The sequence below is a fragment of the Haplochromis burtoni genome, unplaced genomic scaffold, assembly GCF_018398535.1.
Source record: "Haplochromis burtoni strain Fernald_Lab_line unplaced genomic scaffold, NCSU_Asbu1 Contig_84, whole genome shotgun sequence".
Classification (NCBI taxonomy): domain Eukaryota; kingdom Metazoa; phylum Chordata; class Actinopteri; order Cichliformes; family Cichlidae; genus Haplochromis; species Haplochromis burtoni.
The window spans coordinates 558,680-570,912 of record NW_024582445.1 but is presented as its reverse complement, the minus strand read 5'-3'; the positions used below and the strand labels follow the sequence as shown (position 1 = coordinate 570,912).

General features: G+C 41.5%; 1 protein-coding gene across 1 annotated transcript in view; it reads right to left on the bottom strand.

Annotated features, from left to right (window-relative positions):
* The window catches only part of LOC102292667 (mannosyl-oligosaccharide 1,2-alpha-mannosidase IA), a 192,391-nt gene that overhangs the window by 176,894 nt on the left and 3,264 nt on the right, over window positions 1-12,233 (bottom strand). The gene's annotated exons all lie outside the window — the stretch shown is intronic.

Genomic DNA, 12,233 nt, shown 5'->3' with positions numbered 1-12,233 from the left:
TTGTTTTGTCCGAGCCTCCTGCTGCTGATTCTGCTTGCCTCAACTCTTCAGCTAATGGTCACTGCAGAATTAATTGCAAGCATCCATCTCATTTTACTTGGAAAACACAACACCGTAAGCCTCCCACGGACTCTCATACATGCGTTTTGTGCTCTGTACCCCCTCGAGACGAGTCTGTTTTTCATTCCCGAAACTTTTTCCATTAGACTCAGTCCTCTGCTGAGAGCCTGGAGTTTTGGAAGAAAGCAAGCACACAGATGCTTCACATTTCATCTACAGGGTGAATGCAGTGCACTGACAAGTGTTAGAATAACTTCCAGATATAGTAAAATAACTCAAAACATCTGTGATTCCTTAAAGCTGATCTCAGAATGACAGAAAACGAAACCTACATAAAATTAAAACTGAAAAACAAAATACATGAGGAAATGCCAAAAAGTTACAAAACAAGTCCTCCATTCGCTCGATTGGCTCCATTTCACAGCTTCACACCTTGAGCTGCTGTATTTGTCATACCTGCGTACTCAAGTTTTCATTTTTTTTTAAGTTATAAGCAATACTGCATGCGTGTTCATGTTTAGTCATATAAAGTTGTGGCTTAACTGGCAAAAATCTGTCTTGTTTAGTCTTCCTGATCATCACAGAGCTCATGTTTCTTACCCTATTAAAAGATGAGGTGATCAAATTGCCATGTGCACTGATCAGCCAAAAGAACGGCATTAAATTCCCTCAATACAATGTTCATCTGGGAAACACCCACCTAAACATCACTGCAAAGAAAGCAACCCCTCCCCCAAAGACAACAGCTTACCCCAGTAAGAATACACAAAAAAAATGCACATAACGACACCACAAAAACAGCTTGGGAATGCCTCAAAGAGTACAAGAGCCATAGGCGTTAACTGGGCTTTGACTTTTGTTTGGTCTCCAAACTCCCCTCGCCAGATCCCAATCTGACGGAGCATTTGTAGGATGCAAATAAGAAGCCTGACTCACTGAGGCAACATCCCACAATGCACAGGACCCGAGAGAGCCGTTTTGGCAACTAGGGGGTGTATACACAACATTAAGCAGGAGGTATTAATGTTGTCACATAACTGATATGAGCCACAGGCTGTTCCACAAATATAATTCTCTTAACTCTAAACTGAAAAGCAGATTGGCTGACCTTTGGTTTACAGCTTCAGGTTTGTTGCACTGCTGGCTATCTTAAACTGTAATGTCAGACTGTACTGACCCTGTTGCAGTGAGCATGTTTGTCACTGCAACACGGTTTAAAAAAAACATTTTAGAAAATATTACAGGAACGCAAGAACACCAAAGGTTTGCTTATTTGAACAAGGGGGAAATCTGTGGCTACTTTTCAAGTAGCAAATAATTAACACTAGAGGGAAAAGCTGCATTTATATTCCAACATGTTTTGTGCTACTTTTAAACAGTATTGAGCTCAAGCCTCAAGTGCATTCAGTATTTGAATATTAGATATTTTACATGCACGCGAGCAGCACCGCACTCCCTAACCCTTTCCCATTTTTACATTACATCAATAAAAACAAGCGTCACTCCGACCTGAAAGTTTGCAAATTCTCATACCAATTAATCTCCAATAACAACCGATAGTTAAAGAGACGAGGTCTTCCTGATTTGCTTGGGACCAAACACAAATAAACTGAGCTGTTGCTAAGTCACAAGCCTGCGTTCAGATAGAGAACTCATGAGGTTCGGGCACACGTCCAATCTCAAGGCCTCACTGACTGGGAATACACACTCGTGTTGTTAAAACTCAGTAAATTATTCATTCATGTCTATCATCAGTTTCTCTTTATGTCAGTCTAAAAGGCAGATTTCATTAAAATTTCCCAGCTTAGACATATTGCACTTTGCCACAATTAAGGTTCTTTTATGAAATGTGTGTAATTAATATTATGATGCTGAAAATTGCTGCCGTGTCATTACTGTGTAATCATTTTCAAAATGCACGGTGAATTCGAGTAAATTAAAAGTAGCATGATCTCAGCTAGCTACACTGTTTTTTTCCCTCCCTTGTAGGTAAAAGACATCTTCAGCTCGGTCACCCAGAGATGTCATTAGAAGAGTTGTTTTCATTTCTATCTTAATTCCATTGTGTGTCTGGAAGACCACGACAGACAAGATAATGAGAGAGTGGATGAGCAGGCTCAGATCTTCTGGGGGAGGTTTAGCTAGCAGCAGGTTTCCACTCTAACGGTGGGCCAAATTAACTAAGATGGATCACTGTTAGCACATAAAGTCTGAAGTCTAATTAGATCATCTGCATGACTCTGAAGCACTGTAGTACAAACTTAAAGGACTAAGGTGAAAACTGACTTTCCTCACAACGGGTGCCGATTATGCGACTATGCACTAAGTGGCTTGTTGACTGGCTGGCAGATTCTGTGCAGGGTTGCAATTAATAGGTATGTTTCATTGGTTAGTTTGTTTTTTTTTTAAATATAAAATTAGTTTATCTTTAAAATTTAAAAAAAAAAGGGCCTATCTGGTCGTTTGAGTGCTCACAGTTGGAAGCCTTTGGAAGTGTGCCAGTTAGCCATGAAAGCTGAACAGACGCCATACAACTTTTATGAGCATTGTACAACGTTTTGACTACAGCAGAACACATACGTTCTCCACTCAAAGATAGATATTTAAAAAAAGGAGAGATATCTGTGTCCTAGATGCTGATTAAACGGTTACTTTGCATGGCTCCGAAGATAAAACTGCAGTCCTGGCTTAAATTAAATTGATGCATGCACATGTGGGACATTTACTAATGGACATTTTTATTTGACTTCATCTTATATTTGAGCTTTTACTGGTCAGCAGTTATGAATTTTTGCTGTAGCTACTCTGGTTGTTTTAAATGCTAGAGTAATACTAAGGTTAGTGAGATTTAAGGTTGCACGATTTTGTTTCAGTTCCTGTATTTGAATATAAGGAGGGGCAAAAAATAAGAGAAAACCTCTGACATGTACAGAGAGGACAGACTCTTTTATGCTGTGGTAAAGGTTTTGTGTAGATTGTTTGGGTCTCTTTAGAAATATGGGTTGCTGCATGTCAGTGCAAAGTTGCTCTAAGCGATCAACCCTCTTGTGTGATGAAACATTTCTGTTGTAAAGGGTGTGATCTCTTTCAGGATTACAAGTCACCGAAGAGTTGGATGACTATGAACAACACGTTACTCTTATTCTACGAGCCATTGGCATCAATAGTTCTCAGTCTAACCTAACACATATGATCTAAACCAGCATGTCAGACCGTCCTCTCCGCCATGATCACTGAAATACCAAAGAGACTTGGAGAACTGATGCAAAGACCACCAAAGTTGTTTTCTAGGCATGTTCAAGAAACTTTTTCTCTTTTCCAGGTATGAATGGCCAGTTTAAGGTCATGCCAAAGCATCTCAGTTGGATTAAAGTCCGGACTTTGACTAGGCCACTCCAAAACCTTCAATTTAGTTATTTTTTCCATTCAGAGCAGGGCTTGCTGGCATGTTTCAGCTCTTTGTTCTTCTGAATAACCAAAGTGTACTCGAGTTCAGAAAATGATGGTCTGATGGTTGGACACTGACTTTCAGGATTTTCTAGTAGAGAGCAGAATTCATTTACTGAAAATCGTCCCAGTCCTGATGCAGCAAAGCAGCCCCAGACCACCACACTACCACCACCATGTTCGACTGCTGGTATGACGTTCTTTATGAAATGCTATGTCAGGTATATTCCAGACATAACTTGATGCAAACCTTCCAAAAGGGTGAACCTTTGTCTCGTCAGTCCACAGAATATTTGCCCAAAACTCTTGGGAATCATCAGGATGTGTCTTTTTTTTTGGCAAATGTCTCTTTCTTATTTATGAATCTTGAACTCTGACCTTAACTGGGAAAAGTGAGGCCTACGGTTCTTTAATGTTGTTGTGGGTTAATTTTTTCCTTCTGGATGAGCCACCGATGCGCTCTTGGAGTAATTGCGGTCAGACAACCACTGCTGGGAGGGTTCACCAGTATTCAAAATTTTCTTCATCTGTGGATATTGGCTCTCACCGCGGTTGAGTGGAGTCCTGAAGAAACGGCTGTGATATTCTTTACAGTTTTTAATCTACTTTACTTTGACAGAAAGGTTTGTTTTAAGGGATTTCTTAATTCAGCAGGTCTGGCAGTTTTCAGACCTGGATCTGGCTCCTTAAACTGAACTCAGCTTTCCAAAGAAACATAATTAATCACGATGAATTCATGAATTTACAAGGAGGAGCAATTACTTCATCACACAGGGTCAAGTAGGTTTGAATAGCTCTTTACTCTTAATAAATAAAACCATTTAAAAGCATTTTGGATTTTCTGAGGCATACGAGAATGACGCAAATATATTTTCACCCTACTGTAATGTATCGTTTCTTCAGAATATGCAGCTGTAACTTCTCTGATGGTTTACAAATAGTACACGGGGCTTTGTTAATAAATAGGAAGTTTAAAAAAAATAGCACAGCCTATTCATTCTCACACTACCGCATTATAACACCAGTATCAGTTCAGCATTAGAGGGAATTTTGCTCACGTATAACCTACATGTTATTTCTACAAAAGTGAAAGCCAAAGTGTTACTTTTTCTCCGGAAGCTCAACACAGACCAATTTGTTTTTCCTCAAGTTGAGCACGATGCCCCGTATCCTCGAGCTGTCACAGTTGATTAAGTGACACGACACATCTGGAGTTCTCAAAAAAAAAAAAAAAAAAAGGAAAAAGAAAAAAACGTTACCCACATTCACTTCCGAAACTGGACGAGGAGTTACACCCATTTCCTGTTGTCGAAGCTCTCTGTATCATCACCCACCCTTCTCTGAATGACAAAACAAAAAGTTCAGAGTTTCTTTCTCTGGAGGTAATAAAAAATTCCCAACATAAAACAAAACTCTGACACTGCCTCACAAATGGGCTTTGAATGTAAATTAAAGCAGACAACAGATTAAGTTAGAACATCACACGAGAAAAAGAAAGTAGTTTTCAGGATATTAAATGTTTAGAAAGATTATATTGAGAGAGTATATTTACTCAACACTTACATGTTATGGGGGGTTCTAGCTGTACTTTTTAAGTAAACGATTTCTGTCAATAGCAATTTTGAAAAGCTCATAAATGTTCCCTCTGTGGCAGCTGCTCTCCAGAACAGGAGTACTTTGAATGATATTTCGCTGAGCACTGACAGTTCAATTTCAACTGCCTTGGTCAAGATAAATATCTAAGAGACTCGGAGGGTTTACTTATTCTAAAAATGCATCACACGGGCGCATCTCTCCACATCAAGCCGCGTCTGTAGAAATATGATGAAAAACCTTTGTCCTACACTTCTCATCCGATTAATGATTAACAGACTGGTAGTGCTCGCATGCACAAACAGTCATTAGCAGACTATCACATCAGTTTGTTTTTAAACTGCCTTTCCACAGACTTGTGAATGAATGAAAATTGCAATTATCTTGCAAGCCTATCATCCAACCTTGATAGAAAAGAAAGAAATCTATATGGGTCCCTAATGAGCACTGAGCACCATTGCTGTCATTTGATTAGGGGCTTAATTGTGATAATAATGAACAAATACACCCGGCTCTGGCTAAAACGGTCTTGTAAGCATTCAGCTAATTAATGGCAATTTGCCCACTGATGCCAATGAAGAAGAAAATCGCTAGGGAGACACATTTTCCCCATTCAACCCACAGAAAACTAGACAGCACTGTGCTGACCGTGAAGACGCTCTAGCAAACTTTCCACAGTAACTTATTGTTCCCGCCGTGGCAGAAAACATGAGCCTGGCCAACAAAAGTTGATGCTGTCTTCTGTGGATCCGGCTAAATTGTAGGTCAAATGCTTGACAGCATTATTCAGCCATCTTGAAAGTAGGCTGAAACCATGTCACAACACAACAACAACAATGCAGACAGGCCAATCTGCAGCGACAGTAGCACGCTGACTCTCTGGTGATGCAGAGAAGGGGATGGTTGGCAGAGCTCTGGCAGTAAACATGCCCGAGGACACACATAGCCGAGATGCAAGGAGGAAGAACACAGTCAGTGACAGCGCTTTCTAAAATGAAGAAAATCACAAGTACACAGACGACAAAGACAGACGAGATAAGGACGACATATGAGGGTAAGCCAGGTCCTTAATGTCTGTACCCTGTGAACATAGCCATCCATGTTGTTTCTGACCAATTAGGCAGGCATAAAGGCAAGAGGCTGGAACTCAGCTGGGGGCTCAAAGAGTCTGCTGGTTACATCTAGGCCACTCTTCTCCACTCCTTCCTTCCCTGCCTGAGCAGCAAGGCCAAAGAGGGAACGTGGGGGTTAGAAGCGGTGGGGGCAATTTCATCCGGCACCTAGCAAAGGACATCACGCAGAGTCTGCAGCAAACAAGGCCAAGGCCTGGACCCTTCATCTTTGCAATTTTCTTCATCTGTAGAGATAGAGACACACACACACACACACACACACACACACACACACACACACACACAACAAAACACACAGACACAACACACACACACACACACACACACACACAGACACACACACACACACACACACACACACACACACACACACACCCAAAACTCAAGGAGGCTGAAAGCATGTGTGCAACAAGAAGATTTTTGCCACGAGGGAGTGCTTTTGAAAGAAGACGGCAGTCCACATACATTCACAGAAATAGCAACAAACAGTCACACAGGCTGCTTCTGTCATCCTTTGTTGTTATTATGGAGCTAATAATGTCTGCCAGAGCAGTCAAAGAGGGCAGATAATGGTTGGGAAAACATGATTATACGCTCTTATTTATTTAAGCCTAAAAGTGGTGTGAGACTATGATGTATGATCATGATATACAACATGATATATAACTTCTGTAGCTAGAAACTGGGAAGTTTTGGCCTTATCAAAAACCTACTGCCCCAGGAGGGAACACTATGGAGCATCCAGTCAGGGAAAAAAAAAAAAAAAGTGTTTCTCTGCTGTAATCACAGGCCTTCAGAAGCCAGGATTAAGATATATACACACTATGACCTCATTATGTCAGCAACGCTGTGAACTCAGGATAAACGAGCTTCCATGGAACCTATTGCAACATCACAGCAATGGAACGGGTGATGGTTTAAAAAAGGTTTTTGGACCGTGTAACAAAATCTGAGTAAAGTGGAAATTTACTTATAAGAAAGACACACGACTGCTGACAAGAGCACAGCTCCGCTGTTTGAGTACAGAGTCTAAGTGCGGCATAAAGTGGTCCCGACCTTAGGTCTTGACAGTCTAGTTTTTCTGGTAACTGATGTAATACCTGTAGGCTATAGTAAACATTGCCAGCAGGACTTCGAACAGCAAACAGACAGGCAGATAAAATCTAAAAGCTTGTGCAAATATGGACAGGGACAAATGACAAGAAGGTTGGGGGGATAACAGCTGGATTTTCGCTCTGTAACAAGTGAAAACATCTGCAAACTGTTGACCAGGCCACATTATCAGGAAAGTCTAATAGCTGTGTGCGATTTCAACTGACAAACATTTTAAAAATGGACAGAACCGAGCTGTCACACAACCACGCACACAAAATGCTGTAAAAATACCAAACCTAAACTGCACTATTATAAAATTCTGGTTGAACATGTGGACTTTTTAGCCCCTCCCTTGTCAAATGATCCTCCACTTCCTGTTGTAATCTAAACCAACACACACTCAAAGACACGCAGCGCATGGAAAAGCAGACACGAAAATAAACAAATATACTTGTACAAAGCAGCCCATCTGCACATCTTAGCCATCTACAAAGCGTTTCGTTTGAATGCCCTGCACAAGAGATATGTACGTACACACAAGCGCACTCGCACACAGAGATACACACCTCTTGAAAAGCATGCCTAAACAGAGAAACTTTCCCTGAAGCTAGTGCCCTCACCACAAAGGAAATCCAGGAAGAAAACTGCCATGAATGCAAAAGGATGGAAGCTAACATCTCCCTCTTTTCACGTGCATCCTTCCTTTTCCTCTCTCCATTTCACCTGATCACTTACTTCCTGCAGTGATTGCCTGGGGAAAGACCTGGTGCCGTGTAGTTTAATCAGCTTTTATCACCTACAGAAAAAAGCAACTCTGGTGGCTCTGATGGGGGAAATTTTTCCCTGACGTTTCTCTATCTTACCGTTATTCCCAATGACTGTATATATATATATATATATGCATGTGTTTTCTACAATCATTGGTTTTTCTGCAGAGCACACGTTTCCTAGACAAAGATAGGTTGACCTTTAAGGTCATCAGCTGTGGATTCAATGCCCAACTGTCCAAAACAGTTTTAAGTTGTGTCCCTACAGGAGACTCATTATTTAGTCCACTTAAGGCTACACAAGGAAAGCAACTGCAATAAGAGAAACGAATCATCGCTGCATCACATTGGTAGAAGATGCAGAATAGCAGCATTTTCTCCCTTAGACATCAAGCATCATATTTAAAAAAGGTATGCTTGATTACTAGTACTCATCATTTTATTTGTGTACAATGCATGGGGATGACAAATTGTACATTGATGCAAAACAAAGGCAAAGAAAAGTATTCATGTTTGTAAATTATTAAAATACCAAAAACCCGCTTTGAACGTTTAGTGGAAAGTGGCCGTGCATTCACAACTACAACTAGCATCGTGCAAATATAGGTGCTGTTCTGTGATACTTTGAGTTTTCATCTAATCAGACTCAGTATGCAGTTTAAACAATCAGCAGCTTAGATATTTAATGTTCCTCTATAAACACTCTGCAAATGTCATCTCACTACTATAACTGAGTGTATTGTTTTTCGCTGAAGCTTTCGCAATGCAAGGTTACGTCACATGATCTCAATTTAGTTTAACACCGCCAACACATTGGTGACTTTGCAACAATCTTCTATGAAACAACAGCAGGAGACTTTCAGTATATCCAGCAGTGAGCTGAAAAGTGACGAACCTATAAGAATAATGAGTCACAACCATATTCACTGCTTGTAAGTGAGCAAAAAATGCCTTGATAGACAAGTGGGTAGAACACAAGCCCAGATGCAGTTTCAGGTTCCCTAGATTGATTCACAACCAGAAATGTTGTGTCTTTCTCCACTATGATGTCTAATATTTTTGGTCCAAAATGTTCCAATGTAGCCATCAAAGATCTGTCCAAGACTTCCTGACTTCATTGTTTAACCAGTGCTGGTTATTTAAAAGGGAAAAAAAAGTGACCAGGTAACCAGCGCCACAAATCCCATCCCAACAGATTCTGCATATTCACATACAGATTCTATTTATGGAGATTAGGTAAATAATGGATCGCTTTGCTTGCCAGGCTTTGGTGTTGTCTCACTGCATTAACCGGTGACATTGCCCAGGTAGTGCTAAGTAGCCCAGAATAAAACCCACTAAAAAATTCCAATTTAGCACAAACTCAAGTTTCAGATCATAGATGAAAGGGTCGATTACTTCTTGTGTGGCGGAGGAGGCCGGAATCGGTGCTCAGCAACACTGACGGGTTTATAATATCTGCCTCAGCCGCCACTGACTTGCACAATATATCAATATCCAGCGGGCCGAGCGGCTCTCTCCCCACATAAACAGACCAAAGACAACGATGGGCTCACATTCCAAACTCCAGGCGCTGACATTTGCACAGCATCCGCAGAGGAGAAGAAAAGCACAAATGTTCCAGCTCTGTGGGAACACTAGCAGAGTGTAAGCCTTTTCTTAAGACTTTGTTCGTCTTCCGTTTCTTTCTTCTCTCTCAGCAGGCGGCCATTTTCCTGGCTCAGACTGGAGGTTGTTTGGCACACCTGATTCAGAGCAGAAGACAGCAGGGGAATGAGGGGCGGAGGGAGGTCACAGCGCTCGAAGCCAGCCAGGAGGCGCCAGCTTAACGGCAGCGTTTTATTCAGACAGTCACCCAGCTCACTGGTCATTACGGCTATAAGGGGATTTCAGGTCCAGCTACAAGCTCACCTATTTGTGAGGCTTTGTGTTGGTTTTGTGTGAGTGTGCTCATGTTTGTGTCATACAGCGGTTCAGATTTTGGTTTCCCCCCACAATTATACTCTTAAAGAAGAGTGAAACTTACACTTTACTTTAAAGTACCACTGTGTTGTCTGAAGGACAAATAAAACCGTTACTGTATCTAAAAATATGGCACACAGTGGCACTTTTTTTGACCAAAACGTATTCCAGGGGATTTCAGTTTTGCAGCTGATGCCGTTTCAGTTCACTTTTACATGACATCAATCGGTTTCTCTTTTTTGAAACGTAAAAAACAAACAAACTACTAGTACCTTGGGAATTTATAATGTCTTCTGGTAAATTCTGCTGGAAATAAAGCAATTTTCCCTGCAGCTGTTTACTCATCTGGAAGCTGAAGTAGGCAGATGAGGTCTGTGATGCTGCTGTTTGTTTGTTCACCTCGCTTACAGACTAACTGAAGGTGGTTTAACTAAAACTAAACCGTCTTATCGCTGCTCTGTACTTTTTGCTGTCGTTTTACTCACTTTGTACTTTAAAAACTGTCTCACTTTATTTTTTTTTTTGTTCAAATACACAAAAAGGGGGCTTTCCACTTCTCTAGCATACTGCTCATTATTGTGAATTGCACGCAGGCAAGCACACACAGCCAGCTGACCAATAAATAGACTTGTCTCAAAACAGAACAGATGTACCTCATTTGATTGTTGTGATGCAGGTGGGCTCGGGCCTGGATGAATAAGCACAGTGACAACAAAACTGAAACTGTCAAACTTCTGATTTGTCCCCAAGCACTTGACAAACTAGTGCACACACACACACACACCAGCCCTGAAGAGTTTTATTGCTCCACTAGAGGAGGCTCTGCCACAAGAGGCTGCAGTGGCTCTGTCCTCTCACTGCAGTACTCAAAGCTGTCAACTCCATCTCCTCCATTCACATACATCTTATGTTAGAGGCCACATCACATTCTGCTTTACACAAGCAAAGAGCTTCATTTTCCTGTACCAGCACATCTCTGCTAAACATTCAGGTGACAGAGAAGAGAGCACATCACAGGCTTCAAAGAAACCACCTCTTAATGCAAACTTTGCTTCTTCTTCTTTTTCTTTAAATGTATGTGATGTCATGGAGACAACCACACGATGCAGAGGCTTCAGTCTGGATGTGCCTCAGAGCTCCCATCACTGCCTGACATCTCCTTTGCTCTGCAGTTGTGTTTGTTTGGCTGTGCTCTGGATCTGGATTACTGCACTCCAAGTTCCAACCTTACTGAATGTAAAGGACATCAGCAACAAATTGTGCATGCAGAAAAGGAAACCCCTCCTGTTACTCCAGGCACGCATTTTTGTGGTGCGATCTCTGCTATCCGACTTCTTATGCCAGAGCCAATGAGGCAGGAGTATAGGCATGCAGGCGACTCATTGAGCCATAACGTCGCAGAATTACAAATAGGAGGCTATGAAAATAACCCTTATCTTTATCCTGCTCAAGACTTTTGGTGGAAAGCGAACTTGTCCCAGAGTTTGTTTCCGAAACACTTATAGCACTTTGGCAGTTCATCCTGAGGGCCTGATCCAGGGTTGGGCTGCCTTTAAACATTTGTAATGTGTGATCAGGCAGCCATTGTCCCTCGATTCACCCTCTCTTTGCCAGTGGACGCATACACACAGTGGAAGAAGGTGGGGAGTCTGCTTTCTAGTTGTTGGCATTTAAGAAAAACGATGCCCATTCACAGTTTGGGCATTGAGGCACTCGGTGGGCTGGACCAGAGCCTTTTTGTTAGCTTTGGGAGGGGGATACCCTCTCTCTGCATTCCATTACAGTGAAAAAAGGGAGTGCTTTTGCAGGGATGTAGACCACATTGTGAGTTTAGACGACTGGCAGCAAACAAAAAGCAAACATGTATTCTGAATGACAGATCCAGCTTCACAGAAACACACATTAGAAATACAAAAAAAAGAGAGAGAGAAAGCATCAAAACATGTCAGTTTTATTGTTACAGTTGCTTTTTGATTTTGCATCTGTGAACCTGGACAAAACACAGGTTCACAATGTGTCAGCCTGTGTTGGCAGGGTGTATGTGAGCCTCCAGGAAACAAAAACCCCAAAAACTAAACAAGAGCACACAAAACAAAAAAAAGAAGCTGTTTGCAGCACTGCCAGCAGGCTTGAGGTGATGGGAACTGCAGCAACAACAACAGCAAATAGCAAAAAC